The sequence below is a fragment of the Pygoscelis adeliae genome, unplaced genomic scaffold, assembly GCF_000699105.1.
Source record: "Pygoscelis adeliae isolate BGI_AS28 unplaced genomic scaffold, ASM69910v1 Scaffold186, whole genome shotgun sequence".
Classification (NCBI taxonomy): domain Eukaryota; kingdom Metazoa; phylum Chordata; class Aves; order Sphenisciformes; family Spheniscidae; genus Pygoscelis; species Pygoscelis adeliae.
Genome location: NW_008825071.1, coordinates 2,454,992 through 2,468,896, shown reverse-complemented (window position 1 = coordinate 2,468,896; position 13,905 = coordinate 2,454,992). Strand labels below are relative to the sequence as shown.

Genomic DNA, 13,905 nt, shown 5'->3' with positions numbered 1-13,905 from the left:
TGGGGGGGGAGGGGGGGTGTTTTTAAGTTGTTCTGTGTATTCACTCTACGGGTATGAATCTAATTATTTGGCCTTATCATAGTGTGATAGAGGGAGTTTTGTTTCAATAATTCTGCTGGTTTTCCTGGCTGGCTTGGAAAATGAGGAAACTTCTCTGAGCAAAGCGAACAAATGAGCAAAACAAACCAGATGCTCCTTCTGGTGCACAGTAGATTGAAGTTTTCAGCTACCCAGACATCCTTAATTATTTTCAGCAAATAAGTCATCTGGGTAAAGTTGCTTGTTGTAGTAAAGGTTTTGCATTCCTCTGTTGAGTTAATCTCATCTTGGAGCACTTGGCATTTCATTGAGAAAATAAATGGCGCATTTTTTTCTTGCAACAATCAAAAAGAGAGTAAAGGCATGAAGTGAACCTAACAATATCTTTTTCTATAGCATCTGGAGAAGCCAAGAAAGGGAGGTTTTCAGGTTTTTATGCCACTTGTAAGACATCCTGTTGCTACTAAGCAATGGCAGAGAGCTGTCTTAGCTGCAACAGTCGGCCCAGAGCCTTTACCCCTGAATATTAAAGAATCAGCTTTTTTAAATTATTTGTATTATTTATTACCTTCTATAAGAAGAGATGATGATGATGACTAGAAGAGAGAAAGATCACTTACATTACATAGCAGTCGTCAGTGCCTGGTGCACATTCATTCCCCAGGGTGTGGTTTATTTGTGTCTAGGATTTTAGTCCAGGATTAACAGAGAACGCTCAAGAATTACCATAAACAGCTTTCTACGGAAAGCATGCTTCACATCTCGCTCTGTTTATGCTCTGGCTTCCTATGATGGTAAAAGCTAGAGACTCTAGTTCCAAATGCAAATCACAGGTTATAAATATCAAAAGGTGCTGGCCAGCCCATCAGAAGGGAAGCTCTATTAGCAATCATCAGTAGAAAATATCACCACGATTTTCTAAGAATTTTGTATTCACATCTGGTGATGAGATCTTTATAAAACATCATCACTGATGCTCTGAACGGGTACAGTTTGACAGCTGCTAGGTATGAAATTATATTACATTTTAAGGGTGAAGTATAGTAAGACACCATTTCACGATGTAAATATATTACCTAATATACGCTTGGCAGACCAGCATCTTGAAGGAGAGCCTGTAAAAATACTACTAGCTTGTTGTCTTCTTTTTTTATACAGCACCTCATATTTCAAGCAATGGAAAGCAATTCAATTTGAAATCACTAGCATTCTTTTTTAAAATCTAATTACTTCGAATATTTCCAGTAACAGAATAAGTTCACCTAGGTCCAGATTCTGGCTTGACCATGCACAATTGAGGCATGATCTCCAAAAAGCAGGTTGCTTGGTTGCAATGACGGGTGCATGTGTGTTTCTGCTTGTATGCACATGGGGAATAGGGACTGGAAAAATACATCCTCCTTTGTCAAACCACTTCAAGTTGCATAGAGGATTTTTCCATGTACTATGGAGCTCAGGCAATCAAATTGGCATTAGATGGCCCACCGTACTAATTGTTCAAGCATACATTGGAGTATTGCCACTGCTCCAAAAAACTTTAATAGAAGGAATGGGAAAGGAATACAGAAAATACAGCGAGAGTTGCATTCCTCCACCACATTTTGGAATTGCATTAATTTCCCCTGGTATGGGAAAAATGGATACCTCCAATTCTCAAAATGGGTAATTAACTACTGCTGTTACTCGTAGCCTCCTCTCACTGGTGGTGAGTACCATAAAGGAGCAGCTTTCTCAGTACAAATGGAAGATTAGAGAAACGAAGTTTTAAAACACCCTTCCAAAACTGCAGGGCTAAGCAAAAGAAAAGAGTTTTTGTTGAACCTTGCTCTCAGGATACATGAGCCCTCTCTTTGGGTTCAGTCATTCCAACTTAGTCCGCTCCAGAAAGAAGTTTGAGCTCCAGGATAACATGATCCAGATACTAAACCATTGGGCTCTGTGTATCTGGAATTCTCCTCCACATCCCTGTTGCTCACAGCATGCATACTCTTGTTTAAAATCTCAGTTATTAAGTCCTTGCGGTGGGTTGACCCTGGCTGGGTGTCAGGTGCCCACCAAAGCCACTCTATCACTCCTCCTCCTCCTCAACTGGATAGGGGAGAGAAAATATAACGAAAGGCTCGTGGGTCAAGATAAGGACAGGGGAAGATCACTCACCAATTACCCTCACGGGCAAAACAGACTCAACTCAGGGAAATTAATTTAATTTATTACCAAGCAAAAATCAGAGTAGGGCAATGAGAAATAAAAACAAATCTTAAAAACACCTTCCCCCCACCCCTCCCTCCTTTCCGGGCTCAACTTCACTCACGATTTCTCTACCTGCTCCCTGCCGAGCAGCGCAAGGGGATGGGGAATGGGGGTTGCAGTCAGTTCATCACACATTGTCTCTGTCGCTCCTTCCTCCTCAGGGGGAGGACTCCTCACACTCTTCCCCTGCTCCAGCGTGGGGTCCCTCCCATGGGAGACAGTCCTCCATGAACTTCTCCAATGCGAGTCCTTCCCATGGGCTGCAGCTCTTCACAAACTGCTCCAGCGTGGGTCCCTTCCACGGGGTGCAGTCCTTCAGGAACAGACTGCTCCAGTGTGGGTCCCCCGCGGGGTCACAACTCCTGCCAGCAAACCTGCTCCAGCATCAGCTCCTCTCTCTCTGGTCCACAGGTCCTGCCAGGAGCCTGCTCCAGTGCGGGCTTCCCACAGGGTCACAGCCTCCTGCGGGGACATCCACCTGCTCCAGCGTGGGGTCCTCCATGGGCTGTAGGTGGATATCTGCTCCACCGTTAACCTCCATGGGCTGCAGGGGGACAGCCTGCCTCACCACGGTCTTCACCACAGGCTGCAGGGGAATCTCTGCTCCGGCACCTGGAGCACCTCCTCCCCCTCCTTCTTCACTGACCTGGGTGTCTGCAGAGTTGTTTCTCTCATATATTCTCACTCCTCTCTTCTGGCTGCTGCTGTGCAGGTTTTTCCCCCCCTTCTTAAATATGTTATCACAGAGGCGCTACCAGCCTGATGGGCTCAGTCTTGGCCAGCAGTGGGTCCATCTTGGAGCTAGCTGGCACTGGCTCTATCGGACACGGGGGAAGCTTCTAGCAGCTTCTCACAGAAGCCACCCCTGTAGTCCCCCCGCTACCAAAACCTTGCCACGCAAACCCAATACAGTCCTCCACAGAATTAATGCATCAGTTATGATGAGGGTCTATCTCCCACTTTCTAGCTTCTCTTGACAGTTACAATCTCCTGAGGAGCAGAACTGCCCACAAGGAAAGCAAACCCTAATGACAGCAAGAGATGGACAGCCACAGAGCTGGGCTTAGGGATGACAGGACTTAACACCTGCTAAAGGTAACAATAACTCCAGAACCAGCCTCCTTTAGAAATGAATACAAACTTTACTTCTGTAATTCATAGAATTACAGAATAATAGAATAATTTAGGTTCAAAGAGACCACTGGAGGTGGTCTAGTCCAACACCCTGTTCAAAGCAGGTCACTCAGAGACTTGTCTAGTTGGGTTTGAATGTCTCCAGGGATAGAGTTTCCACAACCTCTCTGGACAACCTAATTATAGCTAATTTGAATTTAATGCTGTCTCCCGTGAGTTCCTCATACAGAGAGACCCACAAAATACTTTGCTTGCTAACACACAAAAGCAAACCTATACTTGAGCTAACTCATATTTTCAAAAAGGGAGAATGGGCAGAGACTATACACACAAAACTTGGGAAAGATTCAAAGGTGCACATGTATCTCGACAAGACACATGAAGAGAAATCTCACATTTACACATCCACTTCTCAGGTCTTAGAAACCCCATTTACTGTCTACCTTGTCTATGCCTGACCTGAAGTACACGATGTACTACAAATGCCTTACCTCTTCTTTTCTTTCCGCTTCTAGCTACCAACACAATATACTGATGGACTTTGCAACTCCGTAAGGTGAAGACAACAGAATTCTCCTGCAGAACTGCTTATCCACAGCACTGAAAAAACAAAATATTCTGGAAGAATACACTGTGATGTCTACAGTGAAGCAAACAACCAGAATTTAAAAAAAAGTCAGATTAATTGATTTATTGGACTTCTGTTTGTAAAATGATTTCTCTTAGTTTTGGATTTATATTCCAAACATCTAGAATATTTCTACTTCAGAATTTAATTGTGGTAAGGGGGAGTTAAAACCACAAAATGAGAACAGCTTTCATTTAAAAATAATTCATTTAAGATCTTATACATCACCAACTGAGATGTTCATTTGAGGAGGAAAGTTGATACGTTTATGACAAGCTATTGCATACTTTTTGAGATGATGGCAACATGCTGACAGCTTTAGAAGAACTAGATGTGTTACTGTAAGGTTTATTGTCTAAGCAGTCTTCTTGCTCTGCAGCAGTCTAACAGCTTACATTTACAGTTGATTATCATTTCTATGAAATTCCAACATTTGCTAATGATCTCCCAGACTGGGAAAAATAGCATCTTCTGTCTCAAGCCTCCTGTAGACACACTATTCTTCTAAAATAGTCTGAAAGACAACACATGCACTTTTTCATAAACCATCCATTCTCAGTTCTTTTAAAATATTTCAGACAGCACTATTCTCTTTTCCACTTCTGTAAGATGTGTCAGCCAACAGAACATAATTCATCCTCAGGGAAAGCAGTTTAGAGTAAGCTTTTTTTGCAAGCAGCAGAACCAGCAGAACTTTATTTCCTCTATGTCTGGAGGCAAAGCTTGTTTGCATCTTTAGTGGTAAGGGACAAATTCATCCTGCTACCTCTCCTTTAGCTGAGGCATTAATACAGTCTCTCTCCTTTATTAAGCCCTTTATTCTCACACACCACCTGTAATTTGCTGTCTTTGGCGATCTGGACACCCTTTGTGAAATTTGACTGAAGATAAGTGGAAAAAGGAGGGCTGACAACAGATGTACAAATACCACCTCACAGCCATCATTTCCTTACGAACGTATGCTTAAAAACTGGAATTTTTAAGAATAACATTAAACTCAACCCAACTGCATCTTCAAAAAGTGATGGCAAAACATAGCACCCAGCAACAGCTTAAGTGAAAGTAGCACTCTGGTTCTCAAAAATGATACAACTTTAGTCTATTCTCACTGATAAAGGTCATTGCTAAAGAATACACAATGGCACTCTGCCATTCTGGGGGAAGATTACACTTACGTACATCCACTTCACTTCTTTCATATCATTCATCCGGGATACTCACTGCTTTCCCTGGGCTGCAACACATTTAAGTGTGAACAGATTGATTAACATCCAAAAATCTGAAACAAGCTGCCATTGCATTTCACTGTAAATGGACAGGGATTACTAGAGAGTTTGTAGAGTCAAACCATACGTACATAGAGGGGCTGTGCAACACAAACTGCACATTTCCCTAAAGCATACAGAGATATTCTTGTAAGACATGTCCCCCAACATCACTGTAGATGATGCACAATCACACATCAGCACAGCCTGAGCATATGTCATGTTTATTTAAGAAGGTAATATCTGCCTCAAAAGCAGCGTATGTCCAGTATGTTATTCCAGTAACTTTTAAATGCCTCTGCAAAAAAATTTGTGGCTCCTTTTAATAGTTTTGGACTGACACAGACCTAATTTTTTTAGGCTAGTTTTCATTGACAGGTACGCAACTGACACCTTAGAAAATTCCTATTTATTGTGCTAAAATTTGGGTGCAAACTATCAAAAGTACAAGCAAACCCACAGATTTATGGCTAGTTACACAACTGAGAGATTTATGGCTAGTTACACAATTTGAGAAAGGCTTTAAGCTAATACCCAAGTAGCTGGTATTTATACCTACTATTTCTATTTATGCTACTAATCCATAAGAAGCCTGGTAGCTTTCATAAACTCTTAGACTGTAAATCATTCAGACTCACAACAGGGTCTGCCAATATTTGCAAAGCAAACACAGGACACATCTACCTGGAATCTCTGCGTTCAGTGTGAATACCCACAGCCAGCTACCACCACCCTTCCTCGCTCACCCTGAACAATATCTTAACTTCATGAACTGCCACAGCTAAGGTGTTGGGGCAGCTCACCTAACAAGGTACAACGCAGCATGGATTAATGTGATAGAAATCTGGCTGAGGGTTAAAATGTTTCAAATGCTCAGATGAGACATGTGGCCATTCTGAACTATGACTGTGCAATGGCTTTGCCTACAAACCTGCTGCAAACTTGCCTTTATGCAGAGAGGTTTCCTCTGGTTGCTCCTCAAACTCATGTAAAATGTAAAGGCACCTCCCAACATGAAGCTACACCACTTTACACATTTTAAAAACAAAACCAAAACCAAAATGACAGCATTACTAGAGATACCTTCAACATTATCCATGAAGAAAACATGCTTTATTGGACAACTAAACATTTGACATTAGAACCTCCTTTTTGCTCTCAGGCGAAGACAGCCTATCAAAAGTTTGCATTTTTAACCACTAATGTTAAATATAACTTAAGGGGTTTTTTGGATGTGGTTAAAAAAGTTACAATCTGTTCCCTTTTTCAGCATAGAAATATTTTCAATGACATAGAAATAGATCTGGTTTATGTGTAGTATAAGATGATCAGATCTGATGTTATAATTGGCAAGAAAGAAAAAGGGGTTTAGCAGTAAAATGTCTAGCTTTTAAATGAAGGTCCAGCACTAGTAAAGCCAACTGTGGGTACTTCTGCACTTGCCAAATCATAGATATACAAATATATTGGTTTATGTAATTACCATCTCAGTAGGTAAGACACTAGAAAAGCCAACATACCAGCATTCCCAAGCTTGCTACTAATTAAATCATATGCATACAGGTTCAATCCAAGGATGATCAAAGTCAATGAAAAAAATTCCCATTTAATTCAATGAGCTGTGGATCAGTTCCAGACAGCTAGCTGCTACTCCATCCTCTTTCTTCTTTATCAAAAGCACTCCAACAGTGTGAAAGTGAAAAGGACTCCATATGAGTCTACAGATTTTGTATCTCCCCTCAGATCTGAATTTTAAATTAATTATTTGACAGTTGACTACATTACATACAATTAAGTAATCTTTTCCATAAAGCTGTATTAGAGGCTACTCCAAGTTTTGAAGGAAAACAGACTACTACTATTATTGTTACATCAATAGCTTTAAAAGATTTCAACTATTTCTTTCACATACAGGTTTACCCTCATTATGAAATTTATTTGTGTGCCACATTGTTAACCACTACAGCAATATATTGCCATATCTGAGCATGGAAAATGTCAGTCCAACGTACTGGAAATAGAACACTAAATTTAAAAGGCTTCCTAAGATTAACAGAAAGATAATCTGAAGTCATCTAAAGTCAAAGAAATAAAAAATGAATGTTCAGATCAAATAACTATCTATCTTTAATTACATTTGAAATGCAATCTCACAATTGTCAGACAACTTCAGTAAACTGGACATTACATTTATGAAACCTACATGAATAGCCTTTGATTCAATTCTTGTTAACAATGCTTTTTCACATTCTATTTTTCACTAAATGTTTGTATTTAAAATGAGAATTTAATTTCAGCACCTCAAAACTCAGCTCCCAGTGCTGCACAGATGCTTAGTTCTGCCTCTTTGTAGTCAGAGTTTCAGCAGATGTCCATTCAGATCAGCCTAAAGGCTCTCATTCATTTAAAGCAGAGCTAGACAACAGGAACACTGTAAAATCTTTATTTGGGAATCCAATATATGCATTATTGCTATTAGCCATCACGTAAACAGTGTCTTAAATCTAATGAGCATTGCATAGGAAATTAAATAATTAAAAAAAAAATCTTTCTTGTTCAAGACTCAACAGTCAGTTAAATGAAAACTTGAGTTGTCAGCTTTCGACAGGGGAAATAGTGTCTATGCCTAAAACTTCACATTCCATCTATAAAGGGACACAAGCTTAAATAAAAAATGGTGTTTAGACATAGTTTCAATAAAACTTGTGTATGCAATGCTGCCTAGTTGGCCACCTTACATCCTCCCTACTCTAAGACAGATTTCAAGCATTTATTGTTGGAAAAGGCGTTTTCTTTGATCAAATCCATCGCATCCAGGTTCAAAAAGTTTTGTAGGTACAACCAAAGAGGCCTACTCTTAGCACCTCCTTCTATTTCATGTTAGAGAACCACCTTAAAAACAATGGAAAGGGATAGGTGTTACTACAGCCTTTATTACCACACCTCAGATCTCCTTTGCTGTAGCTACTCAGAAGCCCCGGACAGCTATGCCGTGCCACTGGGAACCTTGTGACCAGGGAGTCAGAGCAGCAGGATTTTATTCCCATGCAGTGCAAAAACATCCCTCATGGAGCCCTGAAATGCAGAATTGGAATGTGACATGATCTCCCAGCCTGCTTGCCCCTTCTCACTCAACCCCTGTCTGAGACTAAAGAAAGACGTGTCAGAAAATGATGACTGAAATTCCTACCATCTTTCTTCTGCTTTGCTTTGCCACAGATTTCTGCAGAGCCACTTTTAGGCATGCAATTAAAAACTATGCTAGCAGGTTTTTCTGACTGGGTCCAGATGTGTAAGAAGTGGTTCTAAACTCAGCTCTTGACTGAGTAGAGACATAGCTGCAGAATAACATAGACGCAGAATAACATAGACTATTATAGTTTAAGGTACAACGAGTAAAAAACGATTCCTATGAATTTACCCAGGCGCTAATATCACTCTTGAAAAACACTTGAGAGACTTTCTTCTACTTTAAAACACTGCTGTCGGCTCACTCTCCTTAATAAGGGCCATTATCTCTGAAATGTGTAAATGGAACCTACAAGTTGTATTAAGAAATAAATTCTATTTACTCCGACACTTTTTTTCTTTACATGATGCAAAAGCCTTTATTGCTTTGGTATGATTCCCTATCACTGGAGCTCTTTTCTGTTGACTGAGTGAATTAGAAATCAATGACCAGATTTTTTTATTCTTCCATTTATGTGCTAGTGATTTAGGCTGTTGTGTTCCCTTACAGTTAATGGGGTTTAGAAGCAGAAGACCCCTTCATCTCCCAAGAACTATTAACCCAAAGTCTTAGGCTAGAATTGCAAATATATACTATGTTACAGCAAACAAAATCTGTTTAGAAACTCTGTATCATCATTTACATCCAATCCCAAATCACATGGGTTGCAAATACTAATAAAGCAGGAAAAAAATAAAACAAAAGTAGAGGAAAAAGCAGCTAGCCTACACAGAGTGCAGTATTGACTGGCATGTTGTAAAAAGAAAAAAAAAAACAACCACACCACGTAAGTTTCTAAATGACACAGTTCATTCCAACCCATTTAACCTACACAAAATGCCAGATACACATGAACAGCAGGATTTTCAAACAACACAGACAGCTCTGCCAGCAAGTCTCAGGAAATCACACAGTATCTGTCTCAATAGAGTTGGTCTCACAGCAATACAAATTTCAGAAGGTAAAACAAAAATGAAGTAAGATTGCACTGCTAAACATTTTCAGTCTGGTTTCCTTTACCCTGGTCTTTTTAGCAAACTTATTTACTATATATATATATTTATTTTTTAACTACTCTGGTGCTATTTCTTTGATTCCAGCACTAAAATTTACCACAGGTGGATAATGTATTTCTTCAAAATCCCACATGACTTTATCAAGCCTCTGTACTGCCTCATCAGTCTTCCAACACATTGCTGGGCTGCAAGATGAAAGACTTACTTTGCTCTTTTAAGAACAAGTGCACTCAAGAAGACTCAGAAGAATTAACTGCCTAGCCAACCTCCATTAACAAGCTTAAAATTTTTTCTTTGTATAGTCTACAGTTATGAATGTATATAGGTTATCAAAACACAGAAAACCCATTTGCAAATATTCCACTTACATTATGAAACATTTTCTGTAACTGTAGCTAAAGAAATGAATTAACTATGTCTAAAGCCTAAGGGTAAAAGAAGTGTAGTCTTTTTCCTTAAAAGTACTTTAACTGCAACAAGTAATACTGAATTATAGATAATGCTGCTGAGAAATAGTCACGAGAAATTTTATAATAAAATCCCTGAATTTAAAGTTCTGCCTATTCAAATAAATACAAGTCAAATTTTAAAATGGATTTGCTTAATCCTATTCTAATTTCCTGATACAACTGTGCTCTGGTTCCGTTAAAGTTTACAGCTAGGATTAATTTAGTCAATGACACTTCATATGTATTCAGGCACACCCACTTTGTAACACTGTATTTGATTACGTCTAACCACTACTACCTTTACAGTGTTCAAGGGGTGTTGACATCTCTTATAACTTGTTAAAGAAAAATTAGTTCCAAGATATTCTGTAGCAAGCAAAGCAAGGGAAGTATGACTTAAAATACATGTTTAAACTGTGTCTCCATCCAGTCCTGCTACCACAGGATAAAAAAAAGTTTGAGTGTTACAGCAGAAAGAACAAGACTAGTGTAACCAACTTCTTTCTCTCTCATTAATGCTAGAAAATAGGATACACTTGGGTCCATGGCTCCCAGCACCCTAGGATAATGGGCTCCCAGCAGCTTTGTGCTTTACTATCTTTAATGTTACCAGGTAACATCTCCTATAAGGCTTGCTAATGTTGATACACTTACTCCAGATAAAGCACAGCACAAAGAACAAAAGGAAACCTTTCTTTGAAAGGCCTTGAGAAAGCCATATATTTAAATTATGTCAGAGAACCCTTCTGTGGCACCAGTTACTTGAAAGTCACGCTTCCCTCCAGAACAAGCCTCAGTGAAAGGAAACGTAGACAGAGCTCAGGATACACATCTCAAACTATGGCACACAGAAATATTCCTCCATCCAGTCTTTAGATAACAAAGGCAACATCCCCTCATCTTGCATTTTGAGCCAAGACATACACATTGATTGGGTGGAAGAAGCTATGTAAGTTAGGGGAAAAAAAGAAAATAACATGAAAGAATCAAATCTTTATTATTAACGAAGAATAAGGTGTTATCATAGCTTAAGGTTGCATATGACAAAACAATCTTCAGTTAATGCGACGTCCATCACGTACTGAGAGAATCAAAATTAAAACATAATAATTGTTCATATTTTTTTTCTTTAAAACCATTTGTAGAATTGCAATTTGCAACATGCTCAAAGATCAAGTTCCACACAGGCCCAGCAGGCTCTGTCACTCAGGGTCTGGAATGAGAGCAGTCAGGGGACACTGGGGTCAAATGAACTCCTAATATCAGGTGAGGAAATAGGATTTGGTAGAACCTGCAATATCTTTTAAGTGGTGTTTATTAAAAAAACATTTAAAAAACAACTCAGGGTGTCTGATAAAAGAAACTAGAATAAGCATGGTGTTCCCACATACTTCAAGTCTTCATCTATCCAGCAGAGTTTCTGTTTCTAGAATGAATATTATATTAAGAATATAACCTACCACAAGAGAATGGCAAAAAAATGGCAGTATCAGAATAAGATACATTGGCAGTGAAAGGGTGGGGGAATAAGAAACACAATCTGTGCAGGGAGGGAGGAGGACAGAAGGGAAAACAGAAAACTAAAAAGCTAACCTTTATCGAGCAACATCCTTCTACCTGTTTAGAACAACTTTCTTCCATAAAACTTGACAAAGCTAGTGTGCCAATATAAAAAGCAAGTAGCTTTTTTAAATTCAACAAACCTATATAAAGCTGATATTTAATTACCTCCTCAATATCTGATAATTTTACATGTGCAATACCATATCTGTCCATTTTAGAACATAATCTTCCCAAGGGAAAAGCTGGTGTAATGCACTATGCAATTTTTCACCCTGAAAGTCATTAGTATAATAAAGTAAAAGTTAAAAAAAAAGTTGGAAAAAAGCTATGTTTACAGCCAAAATAAATAAGAAAACAATGAAAAGATTATGCTAATACTTCCCAAAATAAGGACACACTCAATGAAGGTCTTGAACACCGTCTTGAAAGTCAAACCAATTTTGAAATCATACACAAAAAAAATTTTAAAAGAAGCACCATTAAATCTTTGTGAGGACCCTGATAATTTGCTCTGTTTATCTGTTTTTCTCCATTTTAGATGCAGCACACATACTTTACCAGGAATCATTTCCAAAAAAGGCAAAAGTTAAACAATTCTGAAAATCACCTGCATAAAAAAATAAATGAAAGGAAACAAAGCATGTATAGTGCCAGGAAAAAAAAAAACAACAAAACAAAAAAACACAAAACTGATCTTGGGCAAAACTGATCCTAGGCTACAAAGCATACCTGAAAAAGCTAATCACAGAAATTCTAGAACAGGGAGATACTTAATTGAGGACTCCAGGCAGAAGAACTCTCACAAATCTTGCCAGAACAGTACCTCAGTTTTTCTGAAACAGTATTTCTTCTCCCCTTCCTCTTTCCTGCCTTTCTGTAGAGTCTTAAACCCATCCCTATATGAAAGTTGGCAGCTCCATTTCATAGGTCTGCATCCCCACCTAAATCCACCCTCATCCCCAGTTTGAGCTAAGACACAAAGCTTTATGAAGACACACAGACACACATTGCCTTTAGCTTATTCTGCTACGGGGACAGGAACATAACAGACTGGAAGGTTAACGGTGGGATTTGTAGGGCCATAAATAGTACCTCTCCCAAGATCTCACTGAGCTCACTCCCCATTCACCAGAGCACCCTATGCTGGATTCTAACTTGCATCAATTTAAGTAGTTCGTAAAGTAAGGAGAACCTAATTCTGCCACCTGAACTCACACTCACCTAATTCTCACACTGAACAGCAACTTATTCCTTATGTAGTTGGACAGATTTCAGAGGAATTATATTCAAAGATATGGACACACTCCAATATAAAGATGATAGAATTTGTCCTTCAGAAGATTATCATTTTCTACCTATCTACCTATTATTATCTACCTATCTTTATATCTCAAGTATCATTATTTTCTTTGTCTTTGTATTAGGAGTAAGGAAATGTATGAAATCTATATGGAAAGTGAAGTTAGATAGTTAGCATACCTAGTTAGCATACCTGTCTTTAATAGTTGGTGAAAATGAAGATAGATTTTTTAATTATTATTAATTAAAATGGAGAACTACCTAAAAAGGCTGGCAGTGCTGGTGTCAAAGACAGATTCAGAAAGCTAAATTTATTTGTAATTACTTACCCGCAAGCAGAGATAATATTTCCTCAGCTCTGCTTCCTTTGCCCATTAGCTTTAGCCAGTGCTTTGTATCTTCTTCTCAGGGACTGGCTGAAAGACAAATTTTGGCACAGTCACCCCAGATATAAAAAAAACAAAACAGAAATAAAATAAAAAGAAAGTTCTGTCTAGAAGTGTGAAGGCATGTAAGGAAGTATTGACAATTCATCTTATCTTACAAATGCATCAGAAGCATGATATATTTAGAAACATATCCCTAATGCACTTCATGAATGCTGGCCAGAGCTCTGGGGACATAAAACTGATAGTGACACAAGATGAAAGATAAAAAATGTCAAGGATCATGCAGAATTAATTTATCTTAAACTCTACCGTTACTACAATTTGCTAATACGGGTATATTGTTTTCCTCATTCAAATTAAAACATGGCTCCACAGTTTCCTTTCCGCCTCAGAAACATTCTCTTTAGACTTCTTTGCTTCAGCTTCATATTTAAACTGTTAGGGGTTTTTCTGGACCAAAAGTGCAAGCTACCAGAAAAGTCATAAGGATGCATAGCATCATATAAAATGAAAACACATTAGAAGTGGAAAATCGTATTCCCCCTCCCCTCATCACACAGTCAGAAAACTAAGCACATAGCCTACTTATAATCCACTTAATCTTTGCTGCTTTACACATCCATTGTAAACCACAGTTTTGCTTA

At 38.7% G+C, this 13,905-nt stretch overlaps 2 protein-coding genes across 4 annotated transcripts in view; one reads left to right on the top strand and one right to left on the bottom strand.

The window, feature by feature from the left end:
* Positions 1-13,281, bottom strand: part of FARS2 (phenylalanyl-tRNA synthetase 2, mitochondrial) — a 246,633-nt gene extending 233,352 nt beyond the window's left edge. For 2 of the 3 annotated variants that reach the window (XM_009326457.1, XM_009326460.1), the window contains exon 1: positions 13,202-13,281. The gene's annotated coding sequence lies outside the window, so the exon portion shown is untranslated. Of the gene's footprint in view, positions 1-5,230; positions 5,288-13,201 lie in introns of those variants that run through there. The other variant, XM_009326458.1, reaches the window with a different exon arrangement.
* LYRM4 (LYR motif containing 4) overlaps positions 1-13,905 on the top strand; it is a 134,386-nt gene that overhangs the window by 11,675 nt on the left and 108,806 nt on the right. The gene's annotated exons all lie outside the window — the stretch shown is intronic.